This window comes from Pleurodeles waltl, chromosome 2_2 (genome assembly GCF_031143425.1).
Source record: "Pleurodeles waltl isolate 20211129_DDA chromosome 2_2, aPleWal1.hap1.20221129, whole genome shotgun sequence".
NCBI lineage: Eukaryota > Metazoa > Chordata > Amphibia > Caudata > Salamandridae > Pleurodeles > Pleurodeles waltl.
This window is the reverse complement of record NC_090439.1, coordinates 1,169,314,698-1,169,328,351: the sequence shown is the minus strand read 5'-3', so window position 1 is coordinate 1,169,328,351 and position 13,654 is coordinate 1,169,314,698. Positions and strand designations below refer to the sequence as shown.

General features: G+C 51.1%; 1 protein-coding gene across 1 annotated transcript in view; it reads left to right on the top strand.

Moving 5' to 3' along the window:
• The window catches only part of ADCK5 (aarF domain containing kinase 5), a 187,301-nt gene that overhangs the window by 348 nt on the left and 173,299 nt on the right, over positions 1 to 13,654 (top strand). The window lies entirely within an intron of this gene.

Genomic DNA, 13,654 nt, shown 5'->3' with positions numbered 1-13,654 from the left:
AAAGAAGCTGTCAGCTCGTAGCTCCTAGAAGCTACAGCCACGCTTTCTTGTGTCAGAAGATGAAGGAGGTGGGATCGTGGTTGGTGGGGTCAGCCCCCTGACTGGTGGAGACCTGAGTGATGGTCTCAAATGAGGCCAAAGAGCTCTAGTAGCTGGTGGTTTAGGTGGGGTGGGCTCATGGCAGAGCTTGGGGAGGGATGTGTGACTGGTGACACACTTCAGGAGGGATACACGACAGCGATTCTTGGGTGATGGAGCTAAACTGATCAATTGACAGGTGATTTAGACAAATGGTTGGCCCGATGGCAGGGCACGTGGCCAATGGGCATTGTAAATGCTCGCCCTTGCCTGGCGAGACTCTCGATCGCTATTATGAAATGTTTGTGTCTGTGCCCAGGTCCCATACATTACGCTGTTGTCGCAGGACGTGTGACTACACCCGAGCAGTGTAAGTGAGTGACTGCCTGTGCGCTCTGTGTTCGGGTGTCACTCAGCGCTCTATAATGATGCTCGTGAGTACATTGGGGTGCAGAACATATACTTTTCAAACATATTTGCCACAAAAAGTAAAAAACAAAAAAACGAATTCTCTTCCATACATGATAACCGACATCCACTACCTCGTTCAGTAAATTGTAGTTCAACTGAAACATAACCTATTAAAGGTGATACTTTGTGAAAGAGGAACACAGGTTGGTTAGAAATGTATGTTTCTCCTTCTATTTCCATGCCTTGCATTTAGCTCACCCCGGGCACCTACCTGCACTCGAGGGTGGATGTTGTGCACATGGTCCTGTCATGGACACCCAGGCATAAGACCAGATCTCTCCTTGGTAGGAAAGGGAGTTAGTACTGTGTATAGGTTGAAGGACTGGCTTTAGCATTCACGGTGGGACCAAAAGGAGAGATGCATTTCTGTTTGACCCCTTTTCTCTTGCAGACTGAGAGTCCAGGGTTGTCTGAGATAAGGGTGGGCGAGAGTAAATCTTGTCTAATCAGTTTGCAGACCACTACTCTTGCGTAATTCTAAATTCATGTTCTGTTATCTGTGTTCTGATGTTTCTTTTCAGCATTGTCACATTTATGCAGGCTCCTCAGAATGAGTGTCAGCACTGCTTAGTGGGTAGGATCTGAATTCACCCCATCCTTACATTTATGGAGGGAGCACGTTCCAGAGTGATCATGCTGTATTCCTGTGTGTAGTAAATTGAATAGCGAATTATTTATTACGGAGATCAAAGTTCCTTTATTTAAATAGACACATGCAAGATGTTTACACCACTGTTAAAGGCGTTCAGCAGAGGATGAAATGTTACTGAAGGACCCCACAGCACAATCCTCTTGTACAATGCAGCAGGCAGCAAATTCCACAGTGCCATTTTGTTTTTTAAAAAGTGTGGATTACTCGGACGTATTTGGCTGCAGCAAGGGAGACTCTGGAAAAGAAATCCACTGGCATGCTGTCAGTGGCGTTCACACACTACACCGTCTCGTGCTACCTCAGCGGCTGTAGCGCAGCAGTCAGAACAACCACCACCTATGCAGGGTTTGAGCCTCGGCGCAATGTCCTGTGATTCTGAGCAAATCACTTAATCTCCCCATACCCACGGATATCGCGTTGAGACCGTCACAGGTGATAAGCCGTGCTATATACATTTTCATTTCATTTACATCGTGGTCCTCTTTGTGAGTCCTGAGATCAACACTGTTTTGCATCTGCCTGTTTTCTTTTATTGCAAGGAGTTTGTATCAGGCAGGGTTGTATCTTTCACAGTCTTCTAGGATTTGTGTGAGGCTTTTATTTTTATTTTTTTAACCCTTACCTGGGCAGTGTCGTGGACAAGCAGGGTGGCACAGATGCCAACAACAAGGCCAGAATCGGCAAAGCAAGGGCTGCCTTTATTCAGCTAAAGAAGATCTAGATCTCCAAGGGCCTAACGCTGCGAACCGAGATAATGCTTTTTAACACCAACATAAAATCAGTCCTTCTGTATTAAGCTGGAACTTGAGGGGACGACAGTGACCACCACCAACAAAGTCCAGGTCTTTGTCAACACTTGCCTGAGGAAAATCATCCAAATCCACTGGCCAAACACCATCAGCAACAATGACCTATGGCAGCAGGCCTTTCAACTCCTCTTCAAGAAATCATGAAAAAAAAACTGGGACTGGATAGGTAACGCCCCCCACAAGCCTGCATCAAACATCACCAGGCAAGCCCTGACCCAGAACCCTCAAGGGGAAAAAGATAAGAAGGCCAAGGAATACCTCGGGCAGGGGTCTCAAGGTTGACTGCAAGGAGACAAGCTAATAAATAAACATCTCTCAACACTCCTGGAAGCTCTTGACATTCTGCATGCCACTTAAACTGGTTTCATATCAGGATGCGTCACAAAAACTGCACTACTGGCAGTGATAGAAGAGCAAAAGGGTCCTTGGTAGGGAGGCTCAGCTGTCGTCATTCTTTCAGATCTAAGTGCAGCCTTCAATATTGCTTCATTGCCAGTCCTACTGCAGAGGTTGAAAGAGGCAGGAGTCACGGGGTTAGCACTTAAATGGTTTTCCTCTTTCCTAGACAACTGCAGCTTCCAAGTCAGTGGAGGTCTATTCCTCTCAGCCACACATCATATGAAATGCGAAGTTCCTCAAAGCTTTCCCCTGAGTCTGACACTGTTTAATCTGTACGTTTGTTCTCTATCAAATATAATCTGCTCCTTGTATTTGTCTGTGGTGTCCTATGCTGATGACACGCAGATCATTATTTCATTAACTCCAACTACAGCAACAATCTTCTCCGTTTTAGAAAGCAACTGAAAATCTACTTATTTGATTGGGACTCCTTAACCCACCCAGCGCTGGGAAGCCGGTTGGGTAGCTATGCGCTTAATAAATCCCCTGAGTTTAGTTGAATGGGTTACGCTTGGAGTCAGATTGAAAGAAAAACTCTGGACAGAGGTAGCTGGCGAGTCCTGGTTGATGCTGTATGCCGCAGGAGGGTAGTTTTTGTTGTACATTGACATATTTTGGGTACTGGAGATAGTTTGTGTTGCACAGTGACATTATTTTGGGTACTGGAGGAAGTTTGTGTTGCACGCTGGTATATTTTGGTACTGTGTTGCACACTGAACACTGACAAGTTTTGGATATTGGAGGTAGTTTTATTTTGCACCAGGGCATGTTTTGGCCACAGGAGGTGGTTTGTGTTGTACACTGACATGTTTTGGGCACTGGGGATAGTTTGTGGTTACAAATGTTTTATACTGACATGTTTTGTACCCTGGAGGTAGATGTAGTTACCTTTGTTGTACACTGACATGTTTTGGACACTGAAGGAAGGTTGTGTTGCACACTGATATGTTCTGCGCACTGGAGGTGATGCCACTGACATGTTTTGGGTACTGCAGGCAGTTTATGTTGCACACTGACATGTTTTGGGCAGTGAAGGTAGTTTGTGTTGCACACTGGCATGTTTTGGGCACTGCAGGCAGTTTATGTTGCACACTGACATGTTTTGGGCAGTGAAGGTAGTTTGTGTTGCACACTGACATGTTTTGGGCACTGCAGGCAGTTTATGTTGCACACTGACATGTTTTGGGTACTGAGGGTTGTGTGTGTTGCGCAGTGGCATGTTTTGGGTACTGGGGGTCGTGTGTGTTGCGCAGGGGCATGTTTTGGGTACTGGGGGTAGTGTGTTGCACACTGGCATGTTTTGGGTAGTGAAGGTAGTTTGTGTTGCACACTGACATGTTTTGGGCACTGCAGGCAGTTTATGTTGCACACTGACATGTTTTGGGTACTGAGGGTCGTGTGTGTTGCGCAGTGGCATGTTTTGGGTACTGGGGGTAGTGTGTTGCACACTGACATGTTTTGGGCACTGGAGGTAGTGTGTGTTGCACACTGGCATGTTTTGGGCACTGGAGGTAGTTTGTGTTGCGCAGTGGCATGTTTTGGGCATTGATGGTAGTGTGTGTGTGTTTTGCACACTGACATGTTTTGGGTACTGGGGTAGTTTCTTTGCACACTGACGGTTTTAGGCACTGGCTGTAGTTTTTTTGTGCTTTTTCATGCTGACATGCTTTGGGCACTGGGGGTAATATGTGTTGCATACCAACATGTTTTGGGTACTGGGGGTAGTTTGTTCTCACACCGACATGTGTTGGGCATGATACCAGGCGGCTTACCTGATTTTTATCAACATTTCTTGGGAGGGACTAAGGGCTATATGTACGAACACATTTTCCCATAGACATAGAATGGGTAAAACCCTTTGCTACATCTGGCCCTTAATTCCCTATTTGAGGATTCTTGTATGCAGAGGCACACGCGCATTTGAACCATCTATGCAGAGGGGGGGTTAGTGGCGGTCCCCTTAGTTGTCATAATGCTAGACTTGACTTTACAAAGGGTGTCAAAACTGCCCAATACAGTTTGTGGCTCAACTGAATCCGAGAGGCAACGCATCTTCAGTCACTAGATCAACTAAAAAAAACTCACTATATTTTTCCATTTTTAATACGAATCTTTTTGCTATTACCATATTACAATTTTATGGGGCAGGCAGGGGCTGATGGCTCCAGAGCTTGGTAGGTAACACAAATAGTGACTAAATTATGGTCGCACATGTTAGATAGCAAGATTTTTGTTTCTAATACTTGGAGGATAAATGAGAAGAGAATACAATTAAATCTATTCTAGATCCCCCTCCCTTTCCAGTATAGTTAAGATGAGCCAGTGTGCCCTGGTCGATCAGGTCCAAATTGAACAATAAATTGGGCCTAAAAACAATTTGGTTCAATGTCTCCCCGTCTGGATTATGGAGAAAACAGTGTTTGAACCACAAACACTGTCTCCGCTAGGGAGAATTCAGATACATTAAAATCCTCTACCCACAATATAGACACCCCGTCTGAGCAATTCTCTAAGTATTCAGCGCTAAACGTTTTGTTTCTGTGTCAGGTCAGACCAAAAGTGGCAAGTATTACACTGCCAGTGAATTCTGTAAGGGAAATTGGAGGCCACACACTCAATCATGCAAATAGCTACGTCACTGGGGAAGTATTTCACAGATGAACTCACTCTGATAAAAGCCCCGGGTCTTTGTTAGGCCTGTGAGAGTAGGGCTGAAACATGTTGGTTGAGTAATGGTCATAGGACCATTAAATCTTCTAACACCCTTTTATAGTTCAGTTTTAATTGGTCCCACCTGCTCCACCAATAAAGGGATACCTTGGACTGGATGAGGGATTCTTATGTTCTAGTTTACGCCTCCTAGTCTGATTTCTTTTATGAGCTCCCTGGAACACGGTTGAGCCCACCCTGATCTTTAGGAGTCAGGGTGAACCTAATGATGAAGCATGACACTAATAGTGTGTGTGAGGGTTATATATTTAAAAAAACTCCTTTCTCACTCCATTCGTGGTGATGTCTAGGTGAGGCTGGCACCTTTTTCTCTTCTTGGCAAGTGTCAAGACACCAGGAAGGATACTCTTTTTTTTTTTTTTTTTTTATAAAGATTTTTATTCATTTTGTCTGAATGGAACAGCATGAACACGTTACAACAGTAAAGGGGGGGGGGGGGGAGAAAAAAAAAAAAAGGGGGAGGGAAAGAAAAAGGGGAAAGAATAAATATCAACAGTTACCGACAAATTGACACAATTTTAAGATAAACCATCTTCTGCATATTAAGCGTTCCTCTTAGCGGTCTTAGTGACTTTAATAATCTTGATGGCCCTGTCCAGTTCCTTTGGTCTCGGACGTGGATTATAGTCTGTGCTCGGTCCTATCACTCGAGTGTGGGGGGCTACAGAATTCGCTACTACCTTCTTTTTTAGGGTTCCGCTTTGCCATCGCACCACTCTTTGTGGGTCTGGTCCCTCTTTTATCACTGATCAGGGTGTGCAGCCCGCTACGTCTCTTCTCCCAGGGTTAAACGGTTTGACCAGGGGCTCTCTGGGGGTTCTGCTCTAATAGGTTATTCAACTGTCTAGTTGATTGTCCCAGTTCCTCCATATTTTGTTGTATTTGTCTGGGCATCCCCTCACTTCATATATCAGCTTTTCGCATCTTGCGCACCAGTCCATTCCTCGTCTCCATTTGACGAGGGTCGGAGCTTTTGCAGCCTTCCATTCTGACATGATGTCCCTTTTTGCCACCAAACAGGCTCTCCCTAGGAAAGTGCGATTCGCTCTGCCCAGCCCCAATCCGTCCATGGCCCCCAGCAAAATCGGGATCGGGGTGCCTCTATTCTAGACTGTAGGGTATCAGAGATCTCTCCCAGGACTGACCCCCAGTATGACTCTATAACTGGACAGGCCCAGATCATATGGAAGAAATCAGCGCCTGTCTGAAGGCATCGGGGGCACTCATCTGTGGGGCGGAGGTTAGCTTGATGGAGCTTTTTAGGGGTGAGGTAGGCTGTGTGTAAGTAGAGGGTTTGTAGCGCTTGAAATCGTGTAGATCTGGCCAGTGTTCGGGGTGCAGCCAGCGCGTCTCTCCAGTCTAGTTCTTCCAGGGGGCCCACCCAACCCTCCCATTTCCGGCGAAGCTTCTCAAGGGGGGGAGAGGTGTTTGTTAGGATGACTCGATATACCTGGGAGATCCCTCCTTTTTTTATGTGTCCCATCATTACCTTTGCTTCGAGAGGGCTGTGCTCCGGAATGTTGTCCCCCGGTTGCAGGTGTACTGCTAGGGCGTGCCTTAGTTGAAGGTATTTGTGAAATTGGGTCTTATTCAGATCGTGTGACCTCTGAAGCTCCTCAAAAGTTCGGATTTGTGAGTCTCCCCAGATATCACCCAGTGTGGATATCCCTATGATGTCCCACTTCCGGAATCCCGCCAGCGTGGAAACCTCCCTCAGCCACCTCCCCTGCCAGAGAGGTGTTTGTTGCGTTAGTCGGGGCCACCACCCCATAGTCTTCTGTGTCGCTCGCCACCCCTTCAACACCATTCCAGTGACTTCAGGGATAGTTTGTGGTATCGTTCCCCCATACAGCGCGTCAAAAACCCCATTGTAGCCCAGTGCTTGGAGCTCTAGTCTATATGCGGGGTCCGTCCAGCCCCCCGATAACCAGTCATTTATCACCTGTATTCGCATGGCTAGGTAATAAAAATAAATGTTGGACATCCCTAGGCCCCCTTCATATGTGTCCCTTTGACACGTGGCAAGGGATAGTTTGGTACGGGAGCCGTACCATAGGTATTGGCGCACAGTCGATTCGACTTCACTAAACCACTTCCGGGGGATTGGGTGTGGGAAGTTCTGTAGTTGGTATAAAAAACTAGGGAGTATCATCATCTTATACAATGCGATTCTTCCCAGTATGTTGAGTAGCAAATCTCGCCAGCGTTGAAGTTCTTTTTTGGTCTTTTTAAGAAGTGGTGTGATATTAAGCTCCCGCGTTAGTTCGGGAAGCAGCGCTATATGGACTCCTAGATATTTAAAACTGTTATGACGGATTGGGATGTTTTCCTGCCAGTTTATGCAATCTCTAGAGGGGTGTAGGGGGATCAGCAAGGATTTACTAGGATTTAGGGTTAGACCCGAAGCTTGCGAGAAGAGTTCCAAGACACGGGGGCCACTCCTCGCTGGGTTGGAGAGGTAGAGGAGAACGTCGTCAGCGTACAATGCCACACGGTCTTCCGGGCTCCCTGGCCATGCCCAGCCGGTCACCAGTGGGTCCTCTCTCACCATTGTGGCCAATGGTTCGATTGCTAGAGCGAAGAGCAGCGGTGACAGCGGGCATCCTTGCCGTGTCCCGCGACGGATGGGGAATGGATCAGAGGTCACACCGTTTATCTGAACACGGGCTGTTGGATTGGAGTAAAGTAGTTTAACAAGGCTGCGGAACTTGGGCCCAAAACTGTTTTTTATAAGGACTTGCTCTAAGTACGACCAGTCCACCGTATCGAAGGCTTTTTCAAAGTCTATCAGGAGGAGAGCAAGGAGGGATCCAGTCAGGGTGCTACGTTGAGCCATCGCGACATGCAATCTCCTTATGCAGTGTCTCGTGCTGCGGGAGGGCATGAAGCCGCACTGATCTGGGTGTATCAGTGTGGGAAGTACCGCTTTCAGCCTTGTGGCAAGTATTGTAGATAGTACTTTGATCTCCGCATTTAGCAGGGAGATTGGTCTGTAGACTGATCCATTCGGTGATGGCGGTTGTGACTTTGAGATCACCACTATAGTGGCTTGGTCTATCCCAGCGGGGAAGTGGCCAGCCCTCTCTGCTTCATCAAACAAGTTGAGTAGGTGGGGGGCTAGGATATCTCTGCATCTTTTATAGAGTTCAGCTGGAAAGCCATCTGGTCCGGGTGTTTTACCCGATGTCAGGGCAGCTATTGCAGTTGTAATTTCGGCCAGGTTTATGGCTTCATCTAGGCTCATTCTGGTCGTGTGCGAGATCCTAGGGAGAGTAATATCGTTCAAGAGTGGGGACTCCCTTTCAGCTAGTGGGCGATGACGCACCTCATATAACTTAGCGGAATAGGAGGCAAAGCTCCTCGCAATTCCACCAGGGGTTCTCTCAACCAGGCCTGTCTCATCCACTACCTCGTGGACAACTCTGTTGGCCAAGGGGCTCGAGGCCAGCCAATGAAGGAGTTTGCCGTTTTTGTCACCCCATCCATAGACACGGGCCGCCGATGCCCTCCAAGCGTGTTTCGCGGCTTCAAGTACTGTCTGCTTTATTTCCTCCCTAGTTGCCGTTAGGCGTCTCAGAACTGAAGCCGAGGCGGCAGTGGTCATAGATCGCTCTAGAGCGAGGGCTCTTATCTCGAGGTCTGTCACTCGTTGATCCCGAGCTCTCTCTCGGGCGCGAACGCGATGCTTCGCGTAGCCTCTAAGCGTGGCTTTACATGCCGCCCAGATCGTGCCCGGAGATTGAACTGAGCCCACGTTGTGCTCAAAATATTGGGTAAGGTGCTCCCTTATTTCGGAGGTGTAGTCCTCGTCCTGCAGGTACCATGCATTCATGCGCCACGTAGGGCGCTGATTGGAGGTTGCGCTCCCCAATCGGATGCGTATTGGGGAGTGATCTGAGACTCCTCTAGCCAATATCTCTGCGCCAGTGACTCTGGAGATGTCCAGTGCGGGCATGAACACCATGTAAATTCTTGCCTGAGAGTGGTGAGCCGCCGAGGTATGGGTGTATTGTCTTGCCCTAGGGTGCCATGTCCTCCATACCTCACAGAGTCCCATTTTAGTAGCCCATCCGTTTAAACTGGATGCTCTCCCAATTCTGACAGAGGAGACGGGACCGGAAACATCTAGGTTGGGGTCTAAGACAGAGTTGAAGTCTCCCCCTATGAGCGTGAGTCCCTGTGGGAGGTCAGTAAGCGTCCGGCGTAGTTTTAACAAGTAGTTGTCAAAACCAACTGGGGGGGCGTAAGTACACACCAAGTTAATTGTCGATCCGTGTAATGTTCCAGTCACCGTTACGAATCTACCCTGCGGGTCTGACGTGGTAGATGTGATTACTATTGGAAGTGAGCGATGAAGTAGGATGGCCACCCCCCTAGAACCCCTAGTGAATCCTGCGTGGAAAACCTTGTCAAAACCCCCTCGCGCTAGGAAGGGGCATTTGGTTCCAAGTAGGTGGGTCTCATGCAGGAGGACCACCTTCGGGGCGTATCTGCGCAGCGTGCTATACACTGCGGATCTTTTGATCCTGTCTAGAAGGCCGTTAACATTCCAGGATAGGATCTGTGTCAGTGGGGGACCAGTTTGTGCCATGTCTGCGTGGTAGGGATTAAAGGACTTGACCTGGTAACTAGAGATGGGCCTATTGCCTGAGGAGTGTTTATACAGTAGGTGTCGGCGTTGTTACGGTTACTTATCTTAACCACTATGCTAAGCCCTAACGTGAGCTTTAAACATCCCAACTTCCCCCCACCCCATACTTCTACCCTTGAAGCATCTGTCGCCCTAGAGCCCAACTGGGGCAATACAGTCGTGTCGACTGCCATTGAGTGGAGTGGTGGACCCCTCCTGTGTGTCGGATCAGTTGCAATTAGTTAGTGCGAAACCCCCACCTTTGATAGCATGTCCGGGGTGTACAACAAGTTTGGAAACTTTGTGCCCCCTTGTCTCATTGATGTGGGGCGGCGTCCGAGACTGCCGGTAGGTCCAAGCAAGCCGGAGCTCGGTACATGCGGGGGCGCCATCAGCCAAGTTCAGGGGACTGGCTCAAACAATCCTCCAGTCTGTCCTCTCCCCCAGCTCCGTCGCTTGGGGAATCAATCGGGTCTCCCCCTGGCGAGGGATTTCGGTTAAGATGCGGTTCCTCTTCTACTCAGTGGCTGGGGCTTCCAGGCCTACCCCGCCTGGATCTGGTTCGCTTCCGACCCCTTCTCGTGTTCATCCGGGTAATCGGTTGTGTCCCACCCGGGTTCCTTGGCGGGTCGGTTGGGCCCCGTCGGTTTCCCAAACCCTCCTCCGTCAGCCAGTCCCATGTCTGCTCGGGTGACTCGAAGAAATGCGTCCTGCCCGCTAGGATTACCTTCAGGCGTGCTGGGAAGAGGAGCATGTATGTGAGCTGCATCGCTCTCAGTTTCTGTTTCATTTGTTCATACGAGCTGCGTTTCGTTTGGACTTCACGGGTGTAGTCCGGGAAGACCAAGATTCTCTGGTTGTCCCAAAGGAGGTTGGGTGTGCATCTGGATTCTCTGAGGACGGCATCTCGATCTTTAAAGTTAAAGAAGCGTGCAATTATGGTTCTTCGAGGGCCCCCAGGCGGGGGTCTCGGGGCCAAGGCCCTGTGTGCTCGCTCTATTGCAAACCACGGCGAGAGAGAGTTCTCCGGCATCCAGGATTTAATCCATGCTTCTAGGAATTCGGCGGGCTTGCCATCCTCCGCTCCCTCTTGTACTCCTACAAAGCGTAGGTTGTTGCGTCTGGAGCGGTTCTCGGCATCTTCGGCTCTGCGGTGGAGTTCTCCAGTCCGCGTCTGCAACTGGGCCACTTTGGTTCTTAGATCCGCCAGTTCATCTTCGGTTTGCGAGACACGGGCCTCCACCTCTGTGATGCGGCCCACCGCATTTCTAAGGTCTTGCCTCACCAGGCCCATTTCTTCCTTCACCTCTCCAATTTTGGATTCCACTGCCCGCTGTGAAGTTTGAATCGCAAGTAGGATGGTGCTGACTCCTTCTGTGGTCTGGTCAGAGGACGCGGTGTCACCTCCGGCCCGGGGAGCCGCCGGCGTGGTAAACTGGTCTATTTTCTGTTGGGATGCTTGCGTTTGCCTGGAGGCTCTGTCTTTCCCCATGCTGCCTATTCTGAGGAGTTTCGCCTTTATGTGGGTGAAGTTCAGTTGTCTCGGGGGTTTTCGCGTCTCTTCTTTCCAGGGCCGCTTCGGGTCTATATGATCACCTGTGTGGGGGACTTGGTCGGCAGGGGGCTCGTTAGTCGGATTCCATCCAGTGACTTTAAGTTTCCCGCTAGTCCATGTGAGGGGGGAAGAGGGCCGACTGGATTACTGCCCGGCGGCCCTCGGACCAGGCCGGGCGGCGGGGGCGGCCGGCCCCCCCTCCCCGACAGGAAGTCAGGGGTCTTGGCGTTCTTTTGGTCTTCTTGAGCACCTCGGACACTCTTTGGTCGGATCTCTAATTATCTTTGCGCCCCCCCGAGAGTAGCGCCTCATGGCCAGCCCCAGGCGCCAGACGTCTCACTCGGTGCAGGCCACAAGGCGAGCCCCCCAGCGTCCCGGCCCCCTCTTCTCTGTCCCCGCATGGGTGGGCACAGTACCTCTCACGACTTTCTGTTTCTCCTCCGTGGGCCCATGTCAGTTGGGACTCGCCCATCCGCGCACCCGGGCCTCCCTTGATTTCCAGGACTTTTTACATTTGCGCGGTGTCTTGTGGTGGGCCTCAGGCGTTTTCTCACCTCCCCTTCACTTGCTACAGGTTCTCCTTACGATCGCCTGTCTCTATGAGTCTCCCAGGCTCCGATCAGTCAATGTCCCGGGACTTGTGGGCACTCGGTTCCTCAGACTGCCTCTGCCCGGCCTGCCACTCTGCTCCCTCAGGTTTCCCCACAGCTTCAGGGGCTCTGGCCCGGGCCACTTCCGTTCCTACCTCCCGGTCGTTCCATCGGTAATTCGTTGCCTCTAGTGTGGGGCCTCGGGCGCTCGTTTCCCCGAGCCTCTAGCTCCCGCCCGTTCTCAGGCGCTCTGGCCTCAGAGCTCCGTGGCGCGTCGTCGCATTCCTCTTTGTGGATTCTCGCGGCCTCCGTCAGCCGCGGTTCCCACTAGGCACGCCAGAGGGGGGGGGAAACAGGTACCTCTCTCCTCGCCGCTCCGTCGGCCCCAGGAGCTCCCGGTCGGCAATGCTCGTCCACCCGCAAGGGCGTGCTCCGGTCCGGAGCGCTAGACTCCTCCCCTCCGCCGTGCGGCCCGGAGTCCGCGTCAGTCTCTTTTCTTGCGCCGATCCGGCGTACTCGGACCCACGGGGTTCGGACTCGGACCCCCAACGCCCCCGGGTCTCGGCTGAAGACTCGAGGGGGTCAGTTATGGTGGCAGGATTCGGGCGGATGACTGAGGGGTCCCGAGCACTCTTAGAGTGCGACCGCCATCTTGACGTCCATGGCCACGCCCCTAGGAAGGATACTCTTTGGTAGTGATATTCTTGTTTTTTCCACATTTTGGAAATCTAGTCAGAAAAGGTGGCAGCAGACTTAAAAACTTGAGGTGAACAAAAACTGAAGTCCTACCTCACTGATGGTATGATGTTGGCTGAGGACCAAAGTGGAGGGAGGGCAGTCCAACCTCATCCGGCTGTGGACGGCCCACTCTTGGCCCACTCTTTTTACATCGTGCACTGCGGTGAGCAGATGAGAGCTTTATCCCATTCTTGCCCAGAGTCCGGCCTCCTATTGCTTCTGCCGCCTGGTGGATGAAGTTAGGGATAGAGATGCAATGTTATGTGTAGGGCCAGGGCTGCAAGGTGGCAGGCGGGGCCAGGGCTGCAAGGTGGCAGGCGGGGCCAGGGCTGCAAGGTGGCAGGCGGGGCCAGGGCTGCAAGGTGGCAGGCGGGCCCAGGGCTGCAAGGTGGCAGGCGGGCCCAGGGCTGCAAGGTGGCAGGCGGGCCCAGGGCTGCAGGGTGGCAGGCGGGCCCAGGGCTGCAGGGTGGCAGGCGGCGCCAGGACTGCAAGGTGGCAGGCGGCGCCAGGGCTGCAAGGTGGCAGGCGGCGCCAGGGCTGCAAGGTGGCAGGCGGCGCCAGGGCTGCAAGGTGGCAGGCGGCGCCAGGGCTGCAAGGTGGCAGGCGGCGCCAGGGCTGCAAGGTTATAGGTAGGGGTAGAGATGCACGCTTATAAGTGGGGTGGAAACGCAGGGTTATAAGTGGGGTAGAGACCCAAGGCTATAGGGAGGGGGTACAGCTTTAAGGTTACAGGTAGGGTGTAGATATAAAAGGATATAGTTAGGGGTAGGGATACAAGGCTATAGGTAGGGGAAGGAATGCAAGGCTATAGGTAGGGGTAGAGATGCAAGATTCAAGAATCAGATGCATTGGGCGGGGAAGGGGGCAACGGGAGTGGAGTCCTAGATGTTAATGTTCAGTGGCCAGACATTGCTCTGATGTAGCCTCCCAGGGGCTGACCCGTGAGCACACACACCAAGTCTCCTGCAACTTCATAAGCAGCAGCAAGGGCGCTATCCTAGC